Raw genomic sequence first — 27811 nt, forward strand, 5'->3', positions numbered from 1 at the left:
TGGATAATGGTGACAGCAGATGTTGGCAAGGATATGGAGAAAGAGGAACACTCCTCCATTGTTGGTGGGATTGCAGACTGGTACAACCATTCTGGAAATCAGTCTGGAGGTTCCTCAGAAAATTGGACATTGCACTACCTGAGGACCCAGCTATACCACTCCTGGGCATATACCCAAATGATGCTCCAACATATAACAAAGACACATGCTCCACTATGTTCATAGCAGCCTTATTTATAATAGCCAGAAGCTGGAAAGCAGTAAAAATTTTATATGATCATTTATGGCACGATGTAAAATCGTCTTGTGCATATCCATCCATACACCTCCTTTTTTAAGAGATTTATTTTACACACACACACACACACAGAGAGAGAGAGAGAGAGAGAGAGAGAGAGAGAGATAGACGGACACACACACACACACACACACACACACACACACACACACACACACACAGAGTTTGTATCTTCAGACACACCAGAAGAGGTCATCAGATCCCATTAAAGATGTTTGTAAACCACCATGTGGTTGCTGGGAATTAAACTCACAGTCTCCAAAAGGGCAGTCAGTGCTCTTAACCACCTCAGCCCTATACAACTCCTTATTGGACACCGGCTGAAGCTAGGCAGTGGTGGGTGGTGCATGCCTTTAATCCCAGCACTCAGGAGGTAGAGGCAGGCCGATCTCTGTGAATTTGAGTAGCCTGGTCTACAGAATGAGTTCCAGGACAGTCAGGGCTACACAGAGAAAACCTGTCTTGAAGAGGGAAAACAAAAAAAGACACTGGCTTATCTGGGTAGAATGAGATGACCCTGGAATTGGGCTGGCGAGATTTGAGTCCTACTCATGAGCCACCTGACTACTCAGAGACACAGCTGCTGCTGCATTGGCAAAAAGCAAGCATTTTTATTGCACCACCCTTGACCCTGCCCTGGGCAGTGCCTTCTTGGTTCATTTTTCCGTGAGCCTAAGAGGTAAGACACTACCACGAGTACTGCTTCACAGGTGAAGAAACAGGCCGAATGCAGCTGACTAGACCAGTTGACCTTGTGGGACCTGTCTCTTCTCCATCCAAGTCTAGAGAGTTCGTAAAGACTGAGCAGAAAGTCTTGTTGTTTGCATATTTCTCTTCTCGTTGCTCCCTGTGCCACCCTCGGAGAAGTCTGTGTGAATCAGGATGACTTCTGAGATTCCTGGGAGTGTTTCTGTCTGACACCTTCCCAGCTTACGTAAAGTGACCTGGATACTTGTTGCTTGATTCTATCTTTGCCTGAAGAATTTTTAGGTGTGACTTTAGTCTACTTTCGTTGTTGTTGTTGATGATGATGATGTTGTTACTGTTGTTGCTGCGGTCTCTTCTTCCTCTTCCTCTTCCTTTTTGAAATGCAGATTCTGGTTTAGGACAGACGTCTTGAGCCCTCTAGGGAAAGAAAATATTGGAGTCTGCAATGAATAAAGGTGAGTCCCTGGAGGTTTTCATGGGCTAAGGACAACTTTAGATTTGAAAGCAAGAAGAGAGAATGGTGGGGGCCGTATGCCAGGATTCCCACCCCCCAATTTTGCATTGTGAAAATGTTTAAAAAGAACTGTATACAGTAGAAGGACGGACCAGAAAATACCCAGCTGCCTACCACTTAGATTCTGTAATTATTAACTAATTGCTGTTTGGTCTGTCATGCATTTCTTTATTGACCCCTCCTTGTCTCTACCCATTCACCCCGACTTCCTTTTGATGATTTCTGCAAAGCCGTAGAGGTCATTCTACCCCGAAGCGCTTTAGCGTGTCCATCATTAACCGTATCCAGCATTTGGCTTTGCTTATGTTGAAGAAGACACATAGGCAGCCACTGCTTTAAACTGAGCTCCTGCACTAGGCTCAGTGGGCCAAACCAAAATGGGCTCACTTGTTTGGGGCCAGTGGCATGGCTGGCGGGTAAAGTACCAGCTGAGCAAGACTGATGACCTGAGCTTGATTCTCGAAACCCACATAAAAAATATGGAGAGGGGTTGGGGATTTAGCTCAGCGGTAGAGCGCTTACCTAGCAAGCGCAAGGCCCTGGGTTCGGTCCCCAGCTCCGAAAAAAAGAAAAAAGAAAAAAAAAAAAATACGGAGAGGCGATGATGCCCATCTGTGATCCAGCCCTCTTCTGGTGAGGTTCGAAGACAGGGACAGGAGAATCCCTGGAACCTCTTGGGCTTGCTAGCTGCAGGTGTGCAACATGAGACGATGTCATGGCACTGTGGAAGGAGAGCACTAACTCCTGGAAGCTCTCCTCCGACTTCTATATATATCGTGGTTGCACCATGCATGTGTACTCAGACATACTAATCTTTCTCTCCATGTGCACTCACACACGCAATAATAGTAAACAATGTTGAAGAAAAGACAAACTTGATTACACAAGACAGACCGATTTTATCATTGGCCTGTGGTGGTCAGATTAACATTCATTTTTTTTTTTCATCTTCCCCAGAGTTCGGGGCCTGTGGCTGAGAAAGCTTCATCCTTCTACCCTTGGTTTTTTTTTCCAGTGATATCCCTATCCTAGAGTTACCTAGGGGCAGCCAGCCATCTCACTCAACACGCAAAAAGATGTTTCTCACTTTTAGGAACTGCATTCCAGAAATCAGGACACATCAATATCTACTATCTATCTATCTATCTATCTATCTATCTATCTATCTATCTATCTATCAACTATCTATCCATCCATCCATCCATCTACCCATCTACCTACCTACCTATCCACCTACCCACATATCCACTATCTTTCACACAGTCGCATTCTATGTCACCACAATTTGTTCTTTCTCTTTGCGTATTCATATTTCATTGTCTGGATAAATACCTGGCAAGTTTACTAGTTTACTAGTTATCCTGTATAGCACAACACCTTGAATTGGTTTCCAACATTTTCTTTTAATTTTCTTTTCTGTTCCTTTTTAGTTTTCAAGACAGTTTCGCTTTGTAGCCCCGTCATGGAACTCGATTTGTAGATCAGGCTGGCCTCGAACTCAGAGATCTTACTGCCTCTGCCTCTTGAGTGCTGGGAGCGTAGGTGTGTACCACCACTGCCAAAGTTCTTTTTAATTTTTAATGATTTGCTTTCATTTATATATGTGTGCGTGCATCTGTGTGTTAGTATTGCCACATGCATTCAGGTTCCCGAAGAGGCCAGAGGGCAGCATTGGATCCCTCAGATCCAGAGTCATAGGCACTTGTGAACTCTTTGATGTTGGTGCTGGAACTGAACTCAAGCTATCTACCTGCCCCTGCGTCCTGAGTTCTGGGATTAAAGGCATACACCATCATGCCCAGCTTAAAATTTATTTTATTTTGTTCTTTTTAATCATGAACTTGTGTGTGTGTGTGTGTGTGTGTGTGTGTGTGTGTGTGTGTGTGTGTGTCCTTGCATTTTATTTTCTTTGAGACAAAGGCTACTGTGTAGGCCTTTAAGTTTCTGGGCATTCTCCTGTGTCAGCTGTGTCTCCTGTCTCAACATTGAGATGCTAGCTACCCTGTCTGACACACACACACACACACACACACACACACACACACACACACAGACAAACACACTTTTCAAGGCCTGGTACTCATTATATAGCTTAGGACAGTTTGCAAAACTCCTGCCTCAGACTTCCAAGTTCCAGCAAACCACTAGACTTGGCAGATGTTGTGTTTTACATGTTTTAGCGCTAATTTAACCCTCACATTAAATTAGCATTACTATTCCAATTTTTTTTTAAGATTTAGTTATTTATTTTATGTAAGTACACTGTAGCTGTCTTCAGACACACCAGAAGAGGGCAACGGATTCCCCATTACAGATGGTTGTGAGCCACCATGTGGCTGCTGAGAATTGAACTCAGGACCTCTGGAAGAGCAGTCAGTGCTCTTAACCGCTGAGCCATCTCTCCAGCCCTACTGTTCCGATCTTATGGTTGAGGAAACTGACCATCCTTCCCAGGTTGGCATACCTGTTTAAGGACATAGTGCACGTAAAACACTTAGGGCAAGATTTAGTGATTACCATGTAAGATATAGACATTAGGAATTTTTTATTTTATCTACTTGGTCTTTAGGAGCATTTGCATGTACTACCCTTGGTTGGTAGCTGGAAGCAGAGTTGCCCAATGCCATATAGAATGCCCAGTTAAATTTGAATTTTTGGAGTTCAGGGCCATGAGGGAGGGTAGTGGGGAAGTGAGTAAGAAGAGAGCATCATGGTATATACATGCCACAAGGAAACACAGAACTTACTATGCCAACTACAAATCAACAGTAAAGGCACTTGTCACCAAGCCTGACTGACCCCTGGGACCCATGTGGTGGGAAGAGAGAACCAACTCCTACAATCTGTCCACATCATGTCTTCTGCACACATCATGTCTTCGCACAGACACCAAATAAATAAATAAATAAATAAATAAATAAATAAATAAAATGTAATTTTAAATTTTAAAGCAAAATAAAAGAGATTTTAAAATATTTAAAGTTTTTGCATTTTAGCCAGGTGTGGTGACACACACCTTTAATCCCAGCCCTTGGGAGGCAGAGGCAGGTGGATCTCTGTGAGTTCAAGACCAGCCTGGTCTACATAGTGAGTTCTAAGGCAGCGAGAGATGCATAGTTTCAATTTTTTTTTAATTAAAAAAAATGTGTTTTGAGTCTTAGGTAGTGAAAAGAATTAGCATAGGCCAGTGGCATGCAATTTTGGCTGTGAAAATACATTATTGAAGTATTATCCATTTTCTTTATTTGTTATTGTCTAGGAGGGAGCTTCTGAGATTGAACCCATGGCTTTGCTCAAACTGGGTATGGCTATCTGTGCTATTTATCTGAAATCCAGATTAAACCAGGCATTCTACATGTTTATTTTTTTATTCCAAGTATTTACTATGTGCGTGCTCTAAAATAAAAGCAGTCGATTAATCAAAGTGTTATTTACATTAAATATTTTTACACTAAACATTCTATATCTGCTTTTATTCTACATGCATGAATGTCTTGTCTGAACATATATACACCATGCAGAGGCCAGGGAAGACATTGAAGCCTTTGGAACTTGAGTTAAAGATGGTTGTAAGGGGGGGCTGGAGAGATGGCTCAGTGGTTAAGAGCACCGACTGCTCTTCCTGAGGTCCTGAGTTCAAATCCCAGCAACCACATGGTGGCTCACAACCATCTGTAATGAGATCTGATGCCCTCTTCTGGTGTGTCTGAAGGCAGCTACAGTGTACTCATACAATAAAATAAAATCTTAAAAAATAAATTAAAAAAAAAAAGATGGTTGTAAGGTGCTTTGTGTGTGCTGGCCTTCTCTAAGAGCAAGTACCCTAGCCACTGAGCCATATCTCCACTCTTCAAGTTCTTGTAGCAACTGAGAAACAAATTTCTGAGCTAAGATTTTGAAGATTAAAGATTGAGTCAGTGAATAAGCATTTGACATATGGGGTCTTTTTTTTTTTGGTTCTTTTTTTTTTTTTTTTTTTTTTTTGGTTCTTTTTTTCGGAGCTGGGGACCGAACTCAGGGCCTTGCGCTTCCTAGGAAAGCGCTCTACCACTGAGCTAAATCCCCAGCCCCTTTTTTGGTTCTTTTTTTCCGGAGCTGGGGACCGAACCCAGGGCCTTACGCTTCCTAGGCAAGCGCTCTACCACTGAGCTAAATCCCCAACCCCTTCTTTTTCTTTTTGAGGCCGTGTTTCACTGTGTAGCTCTGGCTGGCCTGGAACTCACTATGTAGACTAGGTTGACTGGGCTGGCCTTGAACTCTGCCTCTTAATTGCTGAGATTAAAGACAGGTGCCATCATGTCCTGCAGTCATTTTAAAAAATCGATTTATGGAGTTGGGGATTTAGCTCAGTGGTAGAGCGCTTGCCTAGCAAGCGCAAGGCCCTGGGTTCGGTCCCCAGCTCCGAAAAAAAAATCGATTTATTTCTCTCTCTGTGTGTGTGTGTGTGTGTGCATGTGTGTGCGCGCGTGTGTGTGCGCACATGCACCAAGTGTATACAGTGACCCTTAGAGACCAGAAGAGTGTGTCAGGTCCCCTGGATTTGTAGTCACAGGTGGCTGTGAGCAGCCTGGTCCCTGTGTTTGGAACGGAACTTGGGTCCTCTGGAAGAGCAGAAAGAGCTGCTATGGCTGAGGTTTCTTCCAAGCTACTGGAGGGTTTTAAATGGAGTTTTAGAATATTCTGTATTTGTTCCTACTGTGTGTGAGTGAGGTGTAGGAGTGTGGTGGTCAGTAGACAGTAATGGTCGTGGGTCAGCTCTTTCCTTCCACTGTGGGGGCTTCAGGTATTAGACTCAGACCCTCCAGCTCAAGCGGGTGAGCTGTTACTCGCTGATCCGGTTAACCAGCTTTAATACAGGTTTTAAACACGAAGATTCCAAGGAAGAAGATGCTTAAGAAAAATAAACAAAGATCCTTGGGGAGAACATGGGATTAGCCTTCTCAAGGGTGGGGTGGCCTTTATAGTAACTGTGTGTATACCCTTTTGGAGGCTTGTGGAACTATTCTCTTCAAAGTGTTCCTAAAGACCCTACTGCAGTGGGATTGGTGAGCTCATCTGACCCGGTTGCAAACGATAAGGAAAGAGTCTAGATCCCAGGGACGCAGTTAGAGGACGTTTATCGTAAACAAAGTGAGTAGTCTTGTTTGTGGGATTCTCAGGAAGTGTATGGGAGAGAGGAACCAGGACCTTTCTGAGGTTGTGAACACTCATGCCAGAAGCCTAGCTCATGGCTATTCTAACAGTAAATGTCTGGCAGTGAAAGAAATATCTTTATGGTGGCAGCCTTCTTAGTTATCGTTAATCGTGCTGACCTCCCAGCTGGCAAGAGACAAGCTGTGTCAAGCTCTTTGCTGCCTTTTCGTGTCTTACGGTTTACGGTTTTCCTTGTTTTTTTTTTTTTTTTTTTTTTTTTGTTTTTTGTTTTTTTTTATCCTGACTCAGGAGCCAAGACAGAACCTGTGTAACTCATTCTTCAGATGAGGAAACAGCCTCAATTAAAGGAAATGATGTCCTATAGCTGTAGGTGTCCCCTTCCACACTCTCCAGGGTCCCGTGTAGCCTAGGCTAACCTGGAGCACTGTATGGGGATGACCTTAAACTCATGATTCTGCTAGCTCCACCTCTCGGGTGCTGGGATCATAGGTACATGCATGCATGCCACCAGGCTGAGCAAAAGGCTGGTTTTCAGTATTTTATTTCCCCTCCCTCTCCCTCCCCCTCCCTCTGTGTGTGTGTGTGTGTGTGTGTGTGTGTGTGTGCGCGCGCACGCGCGCACACACACACACACACACACACACTTATATACCAACATGTGCTGAGTATGTGGAAGTAAGAAGACAATTTGAATAAGTCTTTCCTTTACGTGGGTCCCAGGGGTTGACTTTAGGTGTTTAGAAATGGTAGAAAGTCTTTCGCCCACTGAGCTGCCTCTCCCCCTTATTTTTGGAGACAAGGTCTAATGTACCTCAGGCTGGCCTCAGACTCCTTATGGAGGAGCCAAGTATGGCTTTGAACCGATCCTCCCACCTCTACTTCCCCACCGCTGGGATTGCAGGCATGTACCACACTACATGCGGTCTATGCGGCACTCAGGATGAAACCCAGGGCTCCATGCAGGCTCTGCAAAGTGCTCTGCCAACTGAGCTCCGTCCTCAGCTCCCTGGCCTTAGACCTTGAGGGGGGTCTCTGGATCTAGATCTCAGGCTCTCGGGAGGCTTGTTGCCTGTCTCTCTCCATTAACACAGCTTTTTAAGCCTTCCCTGACGGTGGCAATTGAAAGTGGAGCAAAGGAAGCGCAAGGCCCTGGGTTCGGTCCCCAGCTCCGAAAAAAAAGAAGAACCAAAAAAAAAAAAAAAAAAGAGAGAAAGTGGAGCAAATCCAGGCAAGCCAGAGACAGCAGCATGGCTAAGTGTTCTGTAGGGAAAGCCAGTAAGGGACAGGTGGCAAGTCCTTCTGAATTCCTTTCAGTTCTTAAAGGGGCTTCCTTCTCTCTCTTTCTCCTCTTCCTCCTCTTCTTCCTCCTCCTCCTCCTCCCCTCCTCCTCCCTTCCTTCTCCTCCTCTTCTCTGTTCTTCTTCCCCTTCCCCTTCCTCCTCCTCCCCGTCCATCTTTTTCCTCCTTTTACCCATCCTCCTTACCCTCTTTCTTCTTATCCCTCTTAATGTTTTTTCAGACAGGGTCTTATTCTCCTCAAGTTTCCTCAAACTCACTGTGTAGCTAAGGGTACTTTAAGTTCTTCATCCTCCTGCTTCTGTCTTCAGAGTTCAGTTATAACAGACATGTAGCCCCTGTACACCTGGGCCTCCCCTTCCCTTTACCTATAGCCAGCTCCTTCAGACTTCTTGCTGTAGCAAGGGATTGTTCTTTCTTGGCAGCCTAGGCAGACAGAAAATGAAAGTGGTTTGAGGTTTTATTAACCACTGTTTTTGTATTTTAATTTTTCAGTCAAGCCAAAATTTGGGTTGAGTTCTGAGTCAGGGAACCTGAGAGCCAGAACCACAGAGCTTGAAAGAATGAGGAAATGGCCTGGCTGTGATTTGCTGCCTTGACCAACACGGCTTCTTGGAGAACTGCCAAGTACCTATTTTGGATCTGCCTGAACATCCTCACCAGATCCTGAAAGGTGGGCTTGTAACCATCCTAGCAGGAATGAAGACATCCAAAGAGACACTTGTGTGCTTCAGCAGTCAAACGATTGGGACAAGGGAACCCATGAAATTGGAACCTTTCCAGGAGTCTCATTCTGGTATAGGGAAAGGCTGGGTCCAGGCAGAAAACTTGTCTCCCAGGAAGATTTCACATAGCTCTGACCAACTTACCAGACTACCTTTGAAGAGAGGCTGGAGTCCAGACAATGATTGTGAGCAAGACCTCACCTTAACCATGACTGCTTAGTTAAGTATGCCCCCTGCCCGCCATTGCAACCCCTGCTTCTTGACAGGACCCTAAAGCTGGACTCGAGGGGCTCACTGGACCTCTTTGTTCTCGTCATGTTCACAGTGCAGCAAATCTCTGTTGCTTGTTGAGATTATTTTCTCTTTGGTTGGCTTTTGGGGGCCAGGTGGGCTATCCTTTTCCGGGCTGAGCCTCACAACTCGGTTACCGGATCGACTGTTATACACGGTGATTTGGTTGTGGAGGCTCAGATGACTGTGAGACTTTGGAAGCGAGGTAACCTCGGCTGTGCACTCGAGTGTTTCCCTTGGCTGGGTTGCTTTTCGTTCCCCTCCCTTGGCTGGGTATTCTAAATTCTCATTCTAGATTCTCAAGGAAAATTTCTACTTAGGCGGTTAAGGGGATAAGTGTTAAGTCATCTTAGTTCAGGTTTACAGGACCTTGAGCTTCATACAACATCAGAATGTGGACAGTCATTCCATGTTCTTTGATTCTGGGCATCAGGTAACACAAAACATGTAAGTTGCTATGATGTTTAGCTTGTAGAGATGTAGCGTGTTTGTTACTTGTTCTAGGTTTGCCCATTGCCACCTGCATACCCTCCAATTTTTTCCTTTCTTATAAAAGCCCTTCATTGGGCTGGAGAGATGGCTTAGTAGACAGAGTGCTTACTGCTCAAATATAAAGCTATGGTGATCAGCACCCATGTATATACAAGCACACACCTATAATCCCAGCACTGGAAAGAGGAGAGAGGAGGACCCCTGGGGTGTGCTGGCCAGCCAGTTGAGCTGAATTGAGACATCCTGGCTTAGTAGGCAACTCTGTCTCAGAAGATAGTGATTAAAGAAGGCACTTAGCATCCACCTCTACCCTCTGGCATTCCCCTCTACCCCCAGACACACAAACACACATACATACATACATACATACATACATACATACATACAAGCAAACAAACACATAGAGATACATACCCAAACACACAGATTCCCACACAGATACACAAACATATACACAGAACCACACACACAGAGATACATAGATATATAGGTAAACACACACACACACACACACACACACACACACACACACACACAGACTTTGTGACCTCAAGTTTCCTGAATTGAGACTCTGTAGCAATAGGCTTCATCTCCTCAGGATGTCGGTCTGTGAATAAAAGTGGTTTCCCTTTCATTCAGTCTCCTTTCTCTAGAAAGGCATTCAGTGGCAAGCAGTTGGACATGGTTTCAGTAACAGCAAGTTGTTGGGAGAAGGACTGGATTTTTAAATCCATATTTCTCTGAAGCCCATTTGCTAGTTCCTGCCTCACAGGTCAGAAGTAATTCCCCCTGTTGACACTGGCAGAAGGTTAAGACAGGATATGGCTCAGTGGGTCACAAAGCGTAATGCCTGGGTATCAGCCTCACCGGGAAAATTACCATTCTTGGCTTCATCCTAGAACTTTCTAAACTTCTACGGGTTGGGTCTATCTCAGGGACACAACACATGTGTAGTAAGTATATCCCAGTCCTACATCAAATCCACAGAACAATAATTTTTTTAAAAAAAACTTCCATGGGAGACGTTTGGAGAGTAGCTTTTAATTCCCAACACCTTAGTTTTACCGACTATCATAGAAATTTTAAATTGTGGGGGTGGCCAACCAGTCTACAAGCCCGACTGCTTGGGTTCTGTCCCTGCTTGATACCTGGATCCCACAGTGGGAGGAAAAAACCAGTCCCTGGAAGTTGTCCTCTGACCTCCACGCTAATTATAATAAATAAAATAGAAATAAAATACACATGTAGCAAGCCGAGTGTGGTAGTTCGTGCTTGTGATCTCAGGACTGGGAAGGCTGAGAATGAAGCATCCTGAACTTGAGGCTAGCTTGAGTTACATAGTGAGAATCTGTCCCCTAAATAAATAAAAACTGTAGATTAAAGACTATCTGGGGCTAGATGACATGGCTTGGAACCTTGGTTTCTGGCTCAGTGATCTTGGGCCAACTAATAATTTCCGTTACAGTCAGTTGTCTTCTGTACAAAGTAATAAAATACATTTATAGTATTTTGTTAAAATATCTTATAGTATGCTTGGTGACAGGAGTCATCTGGGATGCTAGTTAAAAAAAAAAAAACAAAACAAACAATACCCCCCCCCACACACACACACAGATTCTCCTAGAATACACCACTCTCAATACTGGGGATACAATCTTGGGTCTTATCAATGCTAAGCAGGTATTCTACTAGTGAGTTACATCTCGAGCCCTTACTGCATAATCCCTAGTGCGCAAACATTGGTTGGAAGTGCAGAACTTTTAAATACTTAAAAAAGCAACACCCCGCCCCCACACACCAAACCCAAACTTAGGGTTTCATCATGTAACATTAGTTGGTCCAGAAATCTCAAGATATCTAGGCCTGGCTAACCGTGAACCCATTTGTCTCTGTCTTCTAACTGAACCTGAAGCTTACTGTGTAGTCTAAGCGGGTCGACTAGAGAGCTCATAGGTTTGCCCGCCAGTGCTGGGGGAAAGGGGTCTGTGCCAGCTTTTACATGAATGCCGAGATTCAAGCATCCTTGTGCTTGCACGGCAAGAGTGTTTACCCACTGGACCATCTTTCCAACTCAGAATCGTTATTGTTTAATAAACTCTCTCGGCATGTAATTCATTTTCTTTTTTCTTTTTTCTTTTTTTTTTTTTTTTTTTCGGAGCTGGGGACCGAACCCAGGGCCTTGCGCTTGCTAGGCAAGCGCTCTACCACTGAGCCAAATCCCCAACCCCTCGGCATGTAATTCATAATATGGTGGTTTCAAAGGTATTTCAAAAAGTGTAAGTGACTTTCTAGATGGTTTCCTTACGAGGAGACAGGATAAACATTAATAGCAAAGTCTGCTAATTATTTAAGTGCTTAAGTAGTACCTCTATTACTACTACTGCACAGCCTATTAATTCTCACAAACACCTCCATGAAGGAGATTGGGGATAGGCTTAGATGCGATTTGCCTGGGTTAGATGCGATTTTCCTGCACGCGGTTTAATGTAAGCATCTGAAAAGGTAACAACAGACATTTTTCTCAGTTTTGTTGTAAACGTTAGGAAGTATGCTTTCCAGTTTTTAGAATTCAGGCCGCGTTGGCGCCGTCAAACTGTCACCCTCCTAAGAACGCCCTGTCAAAAGGTGGAGAAAGGAGAATTTGAACCCAGTCAGTGTAACTCCAGAAGGATAGAACCCGCACAGTGCTTCTTAAATTGTGATTCCTGCTGTCAGGAGTATCAATAGAGAACTTGTTAAAAATGCAAATTGTAAAACACCCCCCAACACCCCGCACTCCATGCCAGATCTACTGAGTCAGAAACTGGTGGTGGAGATCAGCAGTCTGTTTTTAAAAGCTGGTCAAATGATTCTGAGACACCCTAGCGTTTGGTAACAGTTTTTTGAGGTTCTGGCAGGGAAGAAGGGGTTAAAAGGAAGCAACAAGGAAGGGAGAAAGAAAGGAAAGGAGAAAGGAAAGAAGAAAAAGAAGGAAGAAAAGAAAAAGCCGTGGATATGTAGAGAGCAAGGCTAAATTCACTTCACCTGGAGGTGAGGAAAAATGATTTAGCAGGCTGGCGCGCAAAGCCTGTTGGGGCTTGTAGTCCGGACTGCGTCTAAGAGGACGCGCCTGCGCACTAAGTGTGAACTAGCTCTAGTCGCTGTAGTCGGGGCTCGGGACCGGCTGCCATCTTAGCGGAGGGACTGAGGAGTCGTCGCCGCCCCGAGTCCCGGTAAACACCCGCAGGCAGACTGGGGTCATTTCTGTGGCTTGGAGGGAGCTTGGATGAAAAGGCATGGAGAATGCGAAGGGTAGAGGAGTGTTGCGTTCGAGTCGAGACCTAAAGCCGGGGCTGCTCTTCCCACAGCCGGTGTCCGTGGGGGGCGCCCGGAGAGCGGGCTGGTGGCCGGAGCCGGGTGGCGGGTGGGTCAGCAGGTCGAGCTGAACTGCTAGTGCTTGGCCTAGGCGCCCGGAGCCTGTGGACCCGCAAGCCCCAAGTTGGGAGAGAGCCGAGCCGCGGCGGACGTGGGTAGGGTCCAGCCCCGCGCCCCGCTGCCGCGCCCGGGGGCTCCTCTCCTGCGGCTCGGCCTACGCGCGGGGCCCGGTGGCAGCGGCCCGCCCGCGCGACGTGGCCCTTTGAGGGGCGGCGGCCGGGCCCACCTGCCACTTGGCAGGCTCCCCCGAGACTTTTCCAAGCTCCCACTCGCGGAGGACCTTCCCCAGTGACTGCCTCCCCTTCTGTCTTGTACTTCCCTCCTCCCTCCATTGTCCCCACTCGTGGTGGTCCCGGCCCAGGCCGGCGCCGCCGACTTTTGCAGACGTGGAGCTGTCACAGTCCTTCCTACTGAGAGCGTACTTTTCTTTGGGAAAAAAAAAAGTAGAGGTGAGCGTATTTGAAAGGTGGAAGCCTGATGAGGGCAGGACTTTTAAATAGAAGACTCGCGTTTTGAGACTTAGTTCCTGGCTGCAACTTCAAAAGAGAAAAAATATATATAAAGGGTCAGTGCACCCGAAGTAGACATTGGGCCCCAATTAGAGATGTGACCAGGTGAACTTGCAAAGTACCCAAAATTCACGGTTCCCCAGTCACTTGTTTTCTTGACTGTGTTAGAATACTAATCCTGTTCAGTTTTCTGCTCTTTAAGAGCTGCAGTGAACTCTCTCTAAAGGGAGCATTGGGGGAGAAGAGTGAGGTTTTCTTCCTCTTCAAAGTTGACAGAACACAATCTAGCCCCCCATCATTGTTCTCTTAAGTGGGTGTTTCTCCTGTCTCCTTATCTTATGAAAGTAGGTAAAGACCGTGTCTGTTCACTCCCAGGATTGGCAAAGGGCTCCGTTCTCATCTGAAATAAAGTCTTTTAGGGGACACATTTGAAATTCAACCTTGTGTATCACAGGTTTACTTAAGGCTTAATTTTGCACGTTTAGGAAAGATTGAAATTCTCTTTTGAACAGTGAATATACTTTGTGTGCATGAGTTCAGGAATTCAGACTTTAGAATAGATGTCAACAAGGATATACTATGAAACCAAAAGCAAGTGCCTAATACCTTTTTATTGTATTCTAGAGTAAGTTCTACATTCTTTAAAAAAAAAAAAAAAAAAAACAAAACAAAAACTAGCTTTACTTAAGAGACAGACTGATCCATGGTCCCAGAATTTGTCCATTAGCACAGTTACAAGAGCTTTTGGGTTTTTTTTTTTTTGTTTTGTTTTGTTTTTGTTTTTTTTTCTTTTTTTCAGAGCTGGGGACCGAACCCAGGGCCTTGCGGTCGATAGGCAAGCGCTCTACCGCTGAGCTAAATCCCCAACCCCAGCTTTTGGGTTTTTTGTTTTTGTTTTGAGACATGATTTGCTATGTATCTCTGACTGGACTAGAACACACTGTAGTAAACTTAGACTGGCATCAAACATTCTGATTTCTTGCCTCTCCCTCCCTTGTGCTGGGATTATAGGTACATACCATCAGAATGGGCTCAGGAGAAATTTTTAGATTTGTTTATTTGTGTGTGTATGTGTGCGTGCGCACACCATGACTTGAGTTGGAAGTCTGAAGATAACCTTCAAGAGTGTTTCCTCTTTCCTGTGGGTTCCAGGGTTCAAACTCAGGTCATCGGACTTGTGTAGCAAGTGGCTTTCTGTTGAACTATTTTGCTGGACCAGGAGATCGTTGAAAGTAGAGTTTGCAGCCCAGTTGGTAGAGCACTTGTTTACCATAGACAAGAGCCAGAGTTTATTTAACTCTCAGCAGCATTGGGAGGTGAGGCCGGCCTGGGCTGCTCGAGACCCTTTTTAAAAAGTAGACGTTCTCAGGTCTCACTTTTGAGATTGATTAGTGGATCTGCATTGGCTTCTCTCACTTTATTACAAATGTGCTGTAGGTAGTGGGGATGGTTTTGGGAACACTGAGGCAAATAATAGTATGGTTATAACAAGGACAGCACAGAAAGCTTTGAGATAGGAGAGAGAGTGGAAGTGGTCAGTGTGGGAATTGTTGAGGGGAGTGGCAAGACCTGTCAATGAGAGGCAACATAGTGAGTTCCAGCCCATCAGAGCTACATAGTGGGCCCTGGCTCAAAAAAGATTTTGTCTATGGACCTGAAGTTCTAGAGTAGTGGTTCTCAAATCGAGGGTTTTGACCCCTTTGGCAAATGTCTAGCTCTAAAAATATTTACATTGTATTCATAACAGTAGCAAAATTATAATCATGCAGAAACAGCAAAAATAATTTTATGGTTGGGGTCCCCACTACATGGAGCACTGTATTAAAGGGTCACAGCGTCAGGAAGGGTGAGAGCCGCTGTTCTGGAGGATGAGTAGGAATGTGACAGGTGAAGAAAGGGAAGGTAGTGCCGAAGGAAACGCCTCAAGACGTTGAGGCGTGTGTGGTTTAGGAGGGATGTGGGAGAAAAGGGGTTCAGTGCACAGAAAGCAGTGGAGGAGAGGGTTATGGGACTCAGGACCAGAAAGGTAAAAGGAGCCTGCACTAGAAAAGGTCTGTGTATGGTGCTCACTCTCTTGAATTTTATATTGTGAGAGATCAAGGCTTTGGGGAAAGGAAGTGGTGTAAGTTGGTGTTTATTTTAAAAAGATGGCTCTAATGATAAAAGTGAAAGGGCCCGAGTAACTGTGGCAGAAGTTTCCCTGGTAGGTGACAGGCTGGCCTCGGAGGGGCTTCCTTAAGAGGTTAGTGTCTCATTTTGCTGATGTAATAATGTTGCTATGGTTTTGGATGGGGATTGTTTTAGGGCTAGTCTGATTGAGGGCTTCTTTTGCTTTTAGAATATGTTCATTAGTGTCTTTGAGAAATTAGAATCAGGTGAGATGCAATTTGGAAGAGAATGTGAGTTTTGGACTATAATTGATTATTATCAGCACATCGATCCATGTTTGGTCAGTTGTTTTCTAGTCACAGAAACTTGGTACTTGAGCTTTACATTTGGAAGAGATTATATTAAAGTGGCAAATGTGTTTTAGGTTGTAGGCCAGCTTTGATTGGAAATAGCTTCTGTAAGTACTATTAGGGAGGATTCTGGTCATCGTGGCTCATGCCTTTAATCCCAGCACTCAGGAATCTGAGTCAGAAGGATTGACAGCCTGGACTACACAGTGAACTCCAGGCCAGTCTGCTTCAATGTGAGGACCCTGCCCCACACCCAAAAGTTGATTCCGATTGTGTTAGTTCTCTGGGGAAGTATGTAATGATTGATGTGATATCTCTAGTAAACAGTTATCTGGTAGTGTGTATGCACATGCTGCATATACACATATATACCTTATATACTATTCTTACATTGGCCCATCTCTTAGCTTCTGTTTTTGTTTTTGAAGACAGTGTCTCAGTATATAGACCAGACTGGTTTTGAACTCACAGAGATCCATCTGCCTGGCTTTTACAACTAGTTCCATGCCAGCCACAATGAGACCTTATTTCAAAATGAGAAGGAAGGAAAAGGAGAAGAAAAAAATAGTATTTTACCATAATTAGTTAAGAGTCAGAGTTAGACTACAACCAAGTGTTACAACTCTGCTAATTCTTCAGATTACCATGGTGAATGTATGCTGCTAAGAGCATCTGTGTCAGATGACAAAACAAAAACAACTTCTAGCCTATGCTTATTTATTGTTTAAATAAGAGTTTAATGAAGAATTTTAGCCTAGATGTGAGGTTAGCTTACTCCTTTTTTTTTTTTTTCTTTTTCTTTTTCTTTTTTCTTTTTTTCGGAGCTGGGGACCGAACCCAGGGCCTTGCGCTTGTTAGGCAAGCGCTCTACCACTGAGCTAAATCCCCAACCCCTAGCTTACTCCTTTTAACTCAGGAAATGGAGTTGGTAGTAATAGGAAACTGACGGTCTTCAGGTTCTTTTTCCTTCCTTGTGCCTTACCTCTCATCGCTTGGGGATTGACTCCATAGTAAGAACTGAGGCAAAAGTAGTATAGCTTGTTCTTTCTTCCTGTATTTATAGTGCCTAGTCAAATTATGGGTTCATAATAAGCATTCAGTAAAGACATGCAAATGTTTGTACTGTAAATGATACTGGTTTGGGGTCAATATAGATCAGCAAGGGATTCACAGAATAGAATTGTAGCCTTCCATGTTAGAGGTTTGCCCTCATCTGAAAATACTAGGTTGCAGCTATTCTCACGAATAACAATACTAATCAGAAGCTGTCCGAGGCCTGTCCTTCTCTAGTCAGATAGTCAGTGTTGTTGGAAAGCAGCTGCCAGCTCTTTTGCAGCTTTTTAAATCTAGTAATTCTCAGATGCTGTCCCTAGGAGTGTCTGACTTGTGGGAGTCGACTTCACAGTGGCCTTTATAGGAGAATATGTGTGTATATGTCCATCCTGACTTTGCAAATATCCATCCTATCCAAGTGGATATTATTAATATCCCTTACTGTGTACAAGTCATTTCCTCAAAAGTTGCTGCTGCCTTAGCTTATCCATGCTTTATAAGAAAAATCTTTTCTGTGGATTTTTTTTTTTTTTGTTGAAGGCTTTATGTTGGGGGAAATAAAGACCCTGTTTTGTGAGATTCCCAAGATCATCCCCTATCTCTCTGTTTAACCAGAGTACTTTATTAATGGAGCCTTCTTCTCTTTCAGGTAACATGCATTTCACAGTGGCCTTCTGGAAACAACGCCTTAACCCTCAGAAGTGACTCAACCATTGAGAACTTCAGGTGTGGTGACATTCCTGTGAGAGACATTTGGGGGCAGTATGGAGTAGAGGGCACGTCCTGCTCATCTAACTCCTACGGAGAGCTCTGTGGGAGAGTGTTAGTGCTTACATCAGTTGCTTTTCCATGTGTGCGGTATTACGTTTATCTCCTTAAACATGGCCAGATATATGTACATGATGGTTAAGAAGCAGAGGAATTGCTGGGCAGTGGTGATGCACACCTTTGATTTAAGCACTCAGGATGCAGAGGCAGGTGGATCTCTGAATTTGAATCCAGCCTGGTTTACAGAGGGAGTTCCAAGATGGCCAGGGCTACACAGAGAAACCCTGCCTCGGGGGAGGGAAAAAGTGGAAAATTAATAAGAAGGCATCATAGTACAGTACAGAAAATAGGAAGAAAAGATGTGGGCTCTGGTTTGATTTTGCACTGAGATTCTGTAGCTTTTGGCAACTTTCTTAGTCCTCCTGGCCTCAGATTATCTATCCTCTTTATAGACATAATTTTTCTCTTCTACCTCCCTGGGATTATTGTGAGCACCAAATAAAACAATGTACATTAAGTCTTCAGAATTGGTAATCAGGGGCCAGGGATGTAGTTCAGTTGCTTGCCTGATGTTCATGATGCTCTAAAGTGCAACCCTAGCACTGAAGTAGTTGGGTGTAGTGGAACGATCCTGTGATCCCAGGACGGTCAGCAGTTCAAGGTCACCTTTGACAACAGTGAATTTGAGGCCATCCAGGGACACACGAGACCCTGTCTGGGGAAGAAAAATGAAAGAAAGAAAATTAATTCATAGCCGAAGATATCTAGATCTAAGATAGGATAAATTGGTACTATTATAAGGAAAACATTACAAGATAGATTCACTTGAAGAGGTCAAGAAAGAGTAGAGCTGGGGACGGTAGCACATGCCTTTACTCAGTAGGCAGAGGCAGAGGCAAGCAGATCTCCGTGAGTTTGAGGCTAGCCTGGTTTACATAGGAAGCTCTAGATCAGCCAGTGCAACATAGTGAGACCCTGTCTCCTTAAAAAGAGAGAGAGACAAGATTAAGAGAGAAAGATTAAGGTATATGTGAAAATGTATAAAGTATAAAATGAAGTAGTTCAGGTGAAAGTGAACTATTAGGTAAGGAAGCTGAAGAGAGAATTTTGTGGTATTTGCCCAAAGGAATTACAGTAATTACCTCTGAGAAATGCCTGCACCACCATAGGTTTGTTGCAGAATTATTATTATTATTTTTTTTTTTTGGTTCTTTTTTTGGGAGCTGGGGACCGAACCCAGGGCCTTGCGCTTCCTAGGCAAGCGCTCTACCACTGAGCTAAATCCCCATCCCCCAGAATTATTTTTAATAGCCATGTTAATAGAAACAGACATGTCTGTTGGTAGACAAATGGGTAACTATAAACTATTTTATGCATACACACACTTAGAATATAATGTATATGCATAACAGAAAGTACTACTCAGCCTTGAAAAAGAAGGAAAGCTGTCCATTCGGGACAGCATAGATGAACCTGAAAGACATTATGTCAGGTAACTTAATGAACAGACAAATAAATGATCTCACTTACATAGAGATTGTAGAAAAGTCACTCTTAAAAATGGAGAGGAGGGGGGTTGGGGATTTAGCTCAGTGGTAGAGTGCTTGCCTAGCAAGCGCAAGGCCCTGGGTTCGGTCCCCAGCTCCGAAAAAAAGAAAAGGAAAAAAAAAAAATGGAGAGGAGGATGTTACTGAGAGGAAGATGTTGGTCAAATGATACAAACTTAAGAATTAAAAGAGGGGGGGTTGGGGATTTAGCTCAGTGGTAGAGTGCTTGCCTAGAAGGCGCAAGGCTCTGGGTTCGGTCCCCAGCTCCGAAAAAAAGAACCAAAAAAAAAAAAAGAATTAAAAGAGGAATAACTATAACCTCAGCTCTTGGAAGACTGAAGTAGGAAGCTTGTGAATTTGAGGTTAGAGTGGGTTACCTGGTGAGGCTTTCTCTCCCTTTAGCCCCTTCAGAATGCAGTAACAATAAGGTACTTGAAGTGAACTAAGAATAAAATTTGGGCTGTGGAAATGGCTTGGTTGGTATAGGACCTGCCGCACAAGCACGAGTCTGATCTAAGAAGCCAGGCAATGGTGCTGGCGTACCTGTGCCTCCTACAGTGGGGAGTGTGGGCAGAGACCAGCAAATCTCTGAAGCCATTGGTCAGCCTAGAAGAACCAGTAAGCTTTAGGATTAGTGAGAGACCCTGTATCAAAATAGAAGGGCGTTAGACTGAGGAAAGACCTGAGCAGTTGCTTATGGAGCCACAGCCATGTAGCTGGGTTAAATGTGCCCTTGTCTCTGAGTCCTGCCTTTTCCAGATCATGCTTTCCCTGATAGTCTGGCCTTTCTTGCTCTTTTTTTCTATGAAGTCTAACCCCCTTCTCACTATAAGCAGTGCTGCTGCTTGTCCACCTCATGCTAACCTCCATTGCTGAACATGCTAATTTAAATGGCATGGTTTTTTCTCTTCCTCTTTGTCAGTTTCCTTCTCTTGACAGCTGGGATTTGCAGCTTGCCTTTTCTGGGGTTTTTCTTTTAAATTCTAATAAAATAACCCTCAGGCTTAAAGGCTACATCTGTTAATACTGCCATCTGTATTCATGTACACAAAGTACATATCATATGCACGAATGAGCACACAGGTACGTGCACACACATACCACACACACATGCACCCCAGAGAAGCAGCAAAAAAAAAAAAAAAAAAAAGGTTGAGGAAGCCTTGTTGAGCAAGCCTGATGACCCAAGTTAGATCCCTACAACCCATGTGGAAGGAGAACCGACTCCCAGATGTTATCCTCTGATTACCATATGGACCTATGCTCACATATATGCATATACAATGATGATATTTTTTTTTAAAAGAAAGGATGGCATCATGGCACATGCCTTTAATCCCAGCATTGGGAGGCAGAGGCTGGCAGATCTTTGTAAGTTCAAGGCTAGTCTACATAGTAAATTCTAGGACAGCCAAAGCAGAAGGATCAGGAGTACAAGGCTATCCTTGTTTACACAGCCTGGACTATCTGAGATCTTGTTTCAAAAAGACACAAACATCAGAGGAAAAAGGAAAAAGAAAGCATTGGTCCATGAAGATTAGTGCCTAACTACAACCTTGAGACAATTAGTTGTCAATCACCATCATCGCTGTCTCTTTTAACACACTCAAGCATGAACATTAATGCTTATTCGTCTCTCATTGTGTGACCTTTTGATTTAGTTTGTGTTTGTGTTAACTAATCTCTAAATGTTTAAGACAGAACAAGGCTTGGTTGGCTTCTTAAAGGAGTCCTACTAGCTGTAATCAAATGCTTGCCTAAATATGTTCTCTTTGATAGATACGGAGAAAAAGGAAGTAGATAATGGTGTGATTTGTGAAGGAGGTGGTAAGAGGGAGAAGAGGCAATTAGAGCGCAAAGAAATCTCAGATTGGTACAAGGCATAAAGATGAAAATATGTAGATTTTAAAAAGGGAAGAAAAGAAGGTGTTATCTGCAATAAAGAAGCAAATTAGCTTCCATTCCTTCAATGATGGTCTAACTTACCAACAAAAAATAAAGTCTTCGGGGTTGGGGATTTAGCTCAGTGGTAGAGCGCTTGCCTAGGAAGCGCAAGGCCCTGGGTTCGGTCCCCAGCTCCGAAAAAAAGAACCGAAAAAAAAAAAAAAAAAAGTCTTCCAGTACTGGGAAAGACTTCCTGTTTTCAACTATCTTAAAATGTTCCTTAAAGTATCTATCTTACCCCAGCTCACAAAACATTTCTTTTAAGAAAGATACCTGGGAGACTTGTGTTGTATTTTTTGTCTTCTGTAATCTTCTGCAGTTGACTTAAATCTGTCAGACTTTTCTATCCCCCACCTCCAAAAAAAAAAAAAAAAAAAGGATAGGGTAGCTAACACTGATTGGCCTTGAGGTCACTGTGTACGTAAGGATGACCTTGAGCCTCCCAAATGCTAGAATTTCAAGGATGCCCACCCCACGTCTGCCTACTGAAGGTTTGCCTGTGACATTCCAATGTCTTTCTGTTCACTCTCTGATTCCACCTTGTCTTTCACTACTTCCTTAGGACCTTGTTGACATCACCCTATAGGACTGATATCAGTAACATAAGATTTTCTAATATTCACTGTTTTACAAGTGAGAAGCTCGAGCCAGCCTTAGTCCCAGCACTCGGGGACAAGCAGCTGGATATCTCTGAGTTTGAGGCCAGCCCGTTATGCCTGGTCTACATAAAGAGACTCTGTTTTTAAAAACAAACAAACAAAAAAAATAGAGGGTGGGGGGCATGTTGTCTTCTGTCTTAAACTTTGGGGGCTGGGGATTTAGCTCAGTGGTAGAGCGCTTACCTAGGAAGCGCAAGGCCCTGGGTTCGGTCCCCAGCTCCCCAAAAAAAAAAAAAAAAAAAAAAAAAAACTTTGGCATAAAGACTTGAAGGAGACAAAGCATAGAAATGTTAGTGGGGTTTGTTATTTTTTGACAAATACAGCCTGGGCTGTATTAAAAAATAATGAAATGTGGGTAGAGGACCCCCCAGCATTCACATAGCCTTTAGTTTGGCCCATAGCATGACAGAGTGATCCCAGCACTCAGGAGGATCAGAAATTCATGGTCATTTTTAGTTATATAGTAAGTTTGAGCCCCTTGTGTCTACATGAGACCCTTCTCAAGAGATGAAAGGAAGTGAAAGAAAGAAGAGAAAGCAGTATCTGCTAATAAGAAACTTGCCACTTCTCTCTACGTCTAGAAACTTCACCCTAATGTTTAGACATCGTTTTCTATCCCAGAAAAGAGAAGCATTTCCACACCATACTATTTATAGTAGCAGCAGCATGTTGAGCTTAGTCCCCACAGAAAGGCCAACAGTGGCTTGCTTGCTCTCTGGTATTTTGTCTTGTATGTGTATGGTGAATGTGCACATGTGTGTGCATGTGTATGGTGAGTGTGCACATGTGTGTGCCTAGAATGGAAGAGGAGTCAGGTGTCCTGTCACTCTGCACAAGCCCCTGACAGACTCCTCAGAGATTTAGAGTCAGGCCGGCCACCGCCAAGCCCTGGCAGTCCTCTTGCCTCTGCTCTATATGGCACTGGAGATCTGGACGTGGTCATGTTTGGCTTTTTCTGTGGGTGCTTGGGTTTGAACTCAGTTTCTCATGATTGTGCACAGTAAGTTGTTTTATTCACTAAACCATCATTCAGCCCCACAATAAACTTGCTTTCTGAGAAAATCAATACTGTTTTATTTGGGTTTCACATTTTACGAAAGAAAACTTGGTTGGTTGGTTGGTTTGTTTTTTGAGACAGGGTTTTACTGTGTAGCCCTGGCTGTCCTGTAACTCACTTTGTAGATCAGGCTGGCCTTGAATATATAGAGATCTGCCTGTTGCTGCCTCTGAGTGCTGGGATTAAAGGCATGTACCACCACTACCCAGCAAAAAAAATTTTTTATTGTATTTATTTATTTGTGTGTATGTGTTGGGGTGGGTGGGGATGTATGTTTTAGTGCATGGATGCTTTAGTACAGGTGTGGAGGTCAGAGGACAACTTACAGGATTAGGGTCTCTCCACCCTGTGAGTTTTGGGGATCAGGTTCAGATTGTTGGATTTGGTAGCAAGCACCTTTATCTATCTGCTGTCTGTGTTTAGGTAAAACAATTAACTTCTTAGTCATTAGTGTGAGAACAGAGCTCTCAATGCCGTCTTGATAATAGGAAGGATGCTAACGGTTTACTCCAGAGGTTAACTGTGCCGGAGCTGAAGAACATTGTAGACTTAGGTGTTTGTAAGAGCTAGATAAACATTTAAGTCTGTAAAGACAGATCAGAGTGAGACTTTGTGAACTTGGAAAGTCATTGGCTCATTATTATTACCAGGTTTTGTTTGTTTGAGACAGAATATCATGTGTTGTAGGTGGGCTTTGTGCTCTCTAAAAATGACCTTGAACTTTAAAATTTTTATTATTGTGTAAGGGTGGGGTCATACTCTTGTGGAAGTCAGAAAAAAACATGTTTTAGAGTTGATTCTTTCCTTCCACTGTTACATGGTTCCAAATATTGAATGCAAGCTGTGAGGCTTGCACAAGCTCAGGCTTACCTCCTGAGCCACTCACCAACCCCCATGACTTTGAACTTGTTGATCCTTTACTTCCTGAGTGCTGGGATTACACCATGTGTACCGCTTTGTGGTATTGTGCATTGAACCCAGGGCTTCTTACATGTAAGGCAGGAACCATATACGCTGAGCTACGTCCTCATCCTTCTATGTTCCTTTTGAGCCAGTCTCACTTAGAAGCCCTAGTTAGAGTGCTACTCACAGCAGTCCTCCTGTGACCTCTTCTGTCGTGATTACAATCTTGAGCCACCATACTCTACCTTTTAAAGCTGAAGACAGGGTCTTACTTTGTAGTCTAGGCTAACCTTGAATTTTAGATCCATCAGTCTAAGTCTTGTGAGTGGAATCACAGGTCTGACCCTGGAGGCCCAGAAGTTTGTTTTTTTGTTTTGATGGTTTCATGCAGCCCGTGCTGGCCTAAAATTCTCTGTGTGACCTTGAACTTCTGACCCCCTACCCCCTTCATCTGTTTTCTGCATGATGAGGTTACAGGAACGTGCCACCACATCTGATTTATGTGGTGCTGGGGATCCAATCCAGAGTATCAGGCGTTTTAGGCAAACGTTCAACCAACTGAACTGTACCCTCAGCTCAAGCCAAGGTTTGTTTGTTTTTTTTCCCCTGAGGCAGGGTTTCTTTATGTAGCCTGGAACTCATCTCTGTAGACCAGGCTGGCCTTGAACCAGGCTGGCCTTGAACTCAGATATCAGCCTGCCTCTGCCTCCTGAGTGCTGGGATTAAAGCGTACATGCTTTTATACAGCACAATAACCCACTGCCTGGTGTTAAAGGTTTCTCTATACACACATCACCGCAGTAGGTGGGAGTATACATCTACTATTTAGCCTAGTTTAGATATTCCACAGTATACATAAAATTCAAAATATTTTGTATGTTTTAAATACATACTTTTTAATCAACTGAAATATTACTTAAGGTTTTAGGAAAACCCACAAATGTAATGGTTATAGAGATTAAAATGTTTTCAAGATTAGAAAAATAAGTTGTGAAATATAAGAAACAAAAGCCTAGGGACATGGATTTAAGTTATTCTGAATGACCTGCTTCTAAGTAGAAAATGTTATCTGAATTTGTTTTAGCCATATCACAAAGCCACATATCAACATATTCAATGATACTATGTATGAGTTAACTGAGCTACTGAAAGTTATAGATTTGACATTTTTCTTTTTATTGATTGATTGATTGATTGATTGATTGATTGATTGATTGATTGAGACAGGGCTGGCCTTCTGAGTGCTGGGGTTAAAGGCATGTACCATCCTGCCTGACTTGTTTGTTTGTTTAGTTTTTCAAGACAGGGTTTCTCTGTGTAACAGCCCTGACTGTCCTGGAACTTGCTCTGTAGACCAGACTCACAAAGATCTAGTGTTTTTGCCTCCTAAGTGCTGAGATTAAAGGCGTGGGCCACTATGCTCAGCTTTTTAAAAATTTTTTTGAGACAAGTTCTCAATGCTGACCTGTAGGCTGGGCTGGCCTCAAATTCTCTCTCTTCCCCATCTGCCTCTCAAGTGCTAAGATTCCAGACATATACATGCCTGTCAGATGTTACAGCATTCCTAACTTTTGCGTTGATGGAGGGTAGTGATTGACTAAGCTTAAGAGTACTTCCCTCAGGGTTTACCTGTGTACACCCCAGGAACAGCACACTAGGGTTACTTTTGCTTCAGCCAGGCCAACATTCATTTTCTTCTTTTCTTCTCTTAATAGTAGCTGTCTTGATGGGTAAAAGTGGGACCTTGTGGTTTTGGTCACATTTTTTTCTAAGCATCTTTACATATATTTGCTAATTTTATGTCTTTTGGCAAAATGTTCACGTTGAGTGCTGATTACAGATGTTAGCTACATGCCTGGTGTATGTGACGTTAGGACTCAAACCTTGTACTGCTAGGATGAGCTACATCCTCACCAGCAGGGTCTTTTATTTTTAAAGATTTGTGGGTATTCTATAAAGTGTAAAGAGATGATCAGAAACAAGAACTTCTTGAGAGCTAGAAACTGAACTTATTGCCTTTCTGAGTTGTATAATCTTGCACAGCTGTTTGGAGAGAACAGCAGGTCTGTAGTGTTGTTGCATTAGTTATGTCTCTGAAACACACCAAATCCTTTAAAGCCAGTAATGAATGAGTCAGTCAGAGCCAGAAACAACTGGTAACACTAGCTAATACTACTTTTCTGTAGTACTTAATTTTCTATAGTATTAATACTGTTTTCTAGAAGGCTGTTTGGGGTATTGGAATACTAAGTGCAAGTTTGTATTAGCTATTTTCTTGTCTGCTGTGACAGAATGCCTACAGAACAGCTTACTGTTTAAAGGGATGCAGTCCATTGAGGTCACAAAGGCATGGGAGTAGAAGTTCGAGGGGCTTTGGCTCTTAGGAAGTAAAGAGGGAGCTGAAAGGATAGTGAGCTATTATATTCCAGGGTTCTCCCCTCCACTGAAGCCTTCTCCCAGCAAGGTCTTGACGGCAGATGCCCTACAATTTTCCCAAACAGTGCTATGATCTGGGGACCAAGTGTTTAAACACACAGCCTGTGGGGGCATTTTACATTCAAATTATCAAAGAGTTTGAATCACCAAATTAATGTTAAGTGTTAGACACTACTGCCACTATCAGCTTTTATTCCTCTATTATTGAACCTTGAAAGTTGCAGCTCCCTGTTTCTCTGTTTTGTAACATATGCTTTAGGAACTATGCTGATATTTCATTGGGAATGGCAAAAAGGATCCCAGTGATTTAAGATCAGAGCCAAGGTTACATTGTTGTGGGAAAAGAAAATGGTTTACCTTTCACCTCCCTACTTGAGTGGGTTTGAGTTTACTCCCTTCTTTTTCTGGCGAAAAGATGCAAACCAACGTGTCTTTTTGGTACCTTTGATTAAGAAAATACAGGCTTCCATTTAATTATTTAAAACTTAAAAGTAGATTGAAGTCTATAAATAAATTATGTTGAATGTTTATTTTTGAAAATAAACCAAGTATCTTAATTGTCTAGAAATAGAAGGCATATTTAAAATAAGGTGATAAACATGCTTATATGACAAGATATTGTCTATTTTCTGCATTTTTCTTTTCTTTGCCTTACAGGAAGATATTAAATTAGTTTTACCTCTGGCTTTATTGTAGCCCTTACTTTTACAATAGGCATTCTGTGTATCACAAATAATAAGTGTTTCTCTCAAATGATAGGAAGTATCTTTTTCTTTCCACAATTGATTTTTTATTTATATTACATCCCACTCAAATATCCCTCCTTCTTTTCCTCTCAGTCCCACCCTTCCAAGTCCCTCCCCCATTTCCTCCTCAGAGAAGGGGAAGCCCCCCGCTTGGGTACCACCCCACCCTGGGACATCTAGTACCAGCAAGACTGAGCACCTCCTCTCCCACTAAGGCTCAACCAGGCAGTCCAGGTAAGGGAAGGGATCCGATGACAGGCTACAGCATCAGAGACAGCCTCCCCTGTCCCCCAATTGTTAGGGGACCCACATGAAGACCAAACTGCATATCAGCTATAAATGTTGGGGGGAGGCTAGGTCCAGCCCCTGCATGTTGTTTGGTTGGTGGTTCAGTCTCTGTGAACCCCCATGGACCCAGGTTAGTTGACTCTGCAGGTCTTCTTGTGGTGTCCTTGGCCCCTCTAGCTCTCTCAATTCCATCCCCAACTCTTCCACAAGGCTTCCTGAGCTCCAGCTGATGTTTGGTTGTGGGACTCTGTATCTATTTCCATCCACTGCTGGAAATAGAGACAGTGATGTTAGGATCCTGTCTGCAAGCATAGCAAAGTATCGTTCATGTCAGGGGTTCCATGGGATGGATCGCAGGTTGGGCCAGTTAACCATTCCCTCAGTCTCTGCTTCAACTTTATCCCTGCCCATCTTGTAGGCAGGACAAGATGATTGACAAGTCTTAAATAATGGATGTTTCTAAAATGATAGGCAGTGTTAAGAATTAACCCTACATGAAGATTGTAATTGACAAACTCATAGGCAATAGGATAGAGTTAGATTCAAACTGA

The 27811-nt window shown here is 43.4% G+C and overlaps 1 protein-coding gene and 1 long non-coding RNA gene across 5 annotated transcripts in view; one reads left to right on the forward strand and one right to left on the reverse strand.

Moving 5' to 3' along the window:
- Positions 1-353: 353 nt before the first annotated feature.
- Positions 354-14065, reverse strand: LOC102549926 (uncharacterized). 3 transcript variants are annotated; one of them, XR_010065002.1, is made up of 3 exons: positions 12502-14065; positions 8338-8395; positions 354-1423 (listed from the first exon to the last, which is right to left on the reverse strand). It is a non-coding gene; the product is annotated as an uncharacterized LOC102549926 (long non-coding RNA). The 3 variants fall into 3 exon arrangements; XR_005502672.2 differs by lacking the exon at positions 12502-14065 and adding an exon at positions 8995-9687; XR_352749.5 differs by lacking the exon at positions 12502-14065 and adding an exon at positions 8839-9681 and having other exon boundaries at positions 886-1423.
- The window catches only part of Itch (itchy E3 ubiquitin protein ligase), a 91443-nt gene continuing 72938 nt past the window's right edge, over positions 9307-27811 (forward strand). Inside the window, exons 1-2 of one of the 2 annotated variants that reach the window (XM_008762336.4) lie at positions 9307-9432; positions 17562-17638. The gene's annotated coding sequence lies outside the window, so the exon portion shown is untranslated. Of the gene's footprint in view, positions 9433-12612; positions 12690-17561; positions 17639-27811 lie in introns of those variants that run through there. The other variant, NM_001005887.2, reaches the window with a different exon arrangement.

The sequence above is a fragment of the Rattus norvegicus genome, chromosome 3, assembly GCF_036323735.1.
Source record: "Rattus norvegicus strain BN/NHsdMcwi chromosome 3, GRCr8, whole genome shotgun sequence".
NCBI classification, from domain to species: Eukaryota; Metazoa; Chordata; class Mammalia; order Rodentia; family Muridae; genus Rattus; species Rattus norvegicus.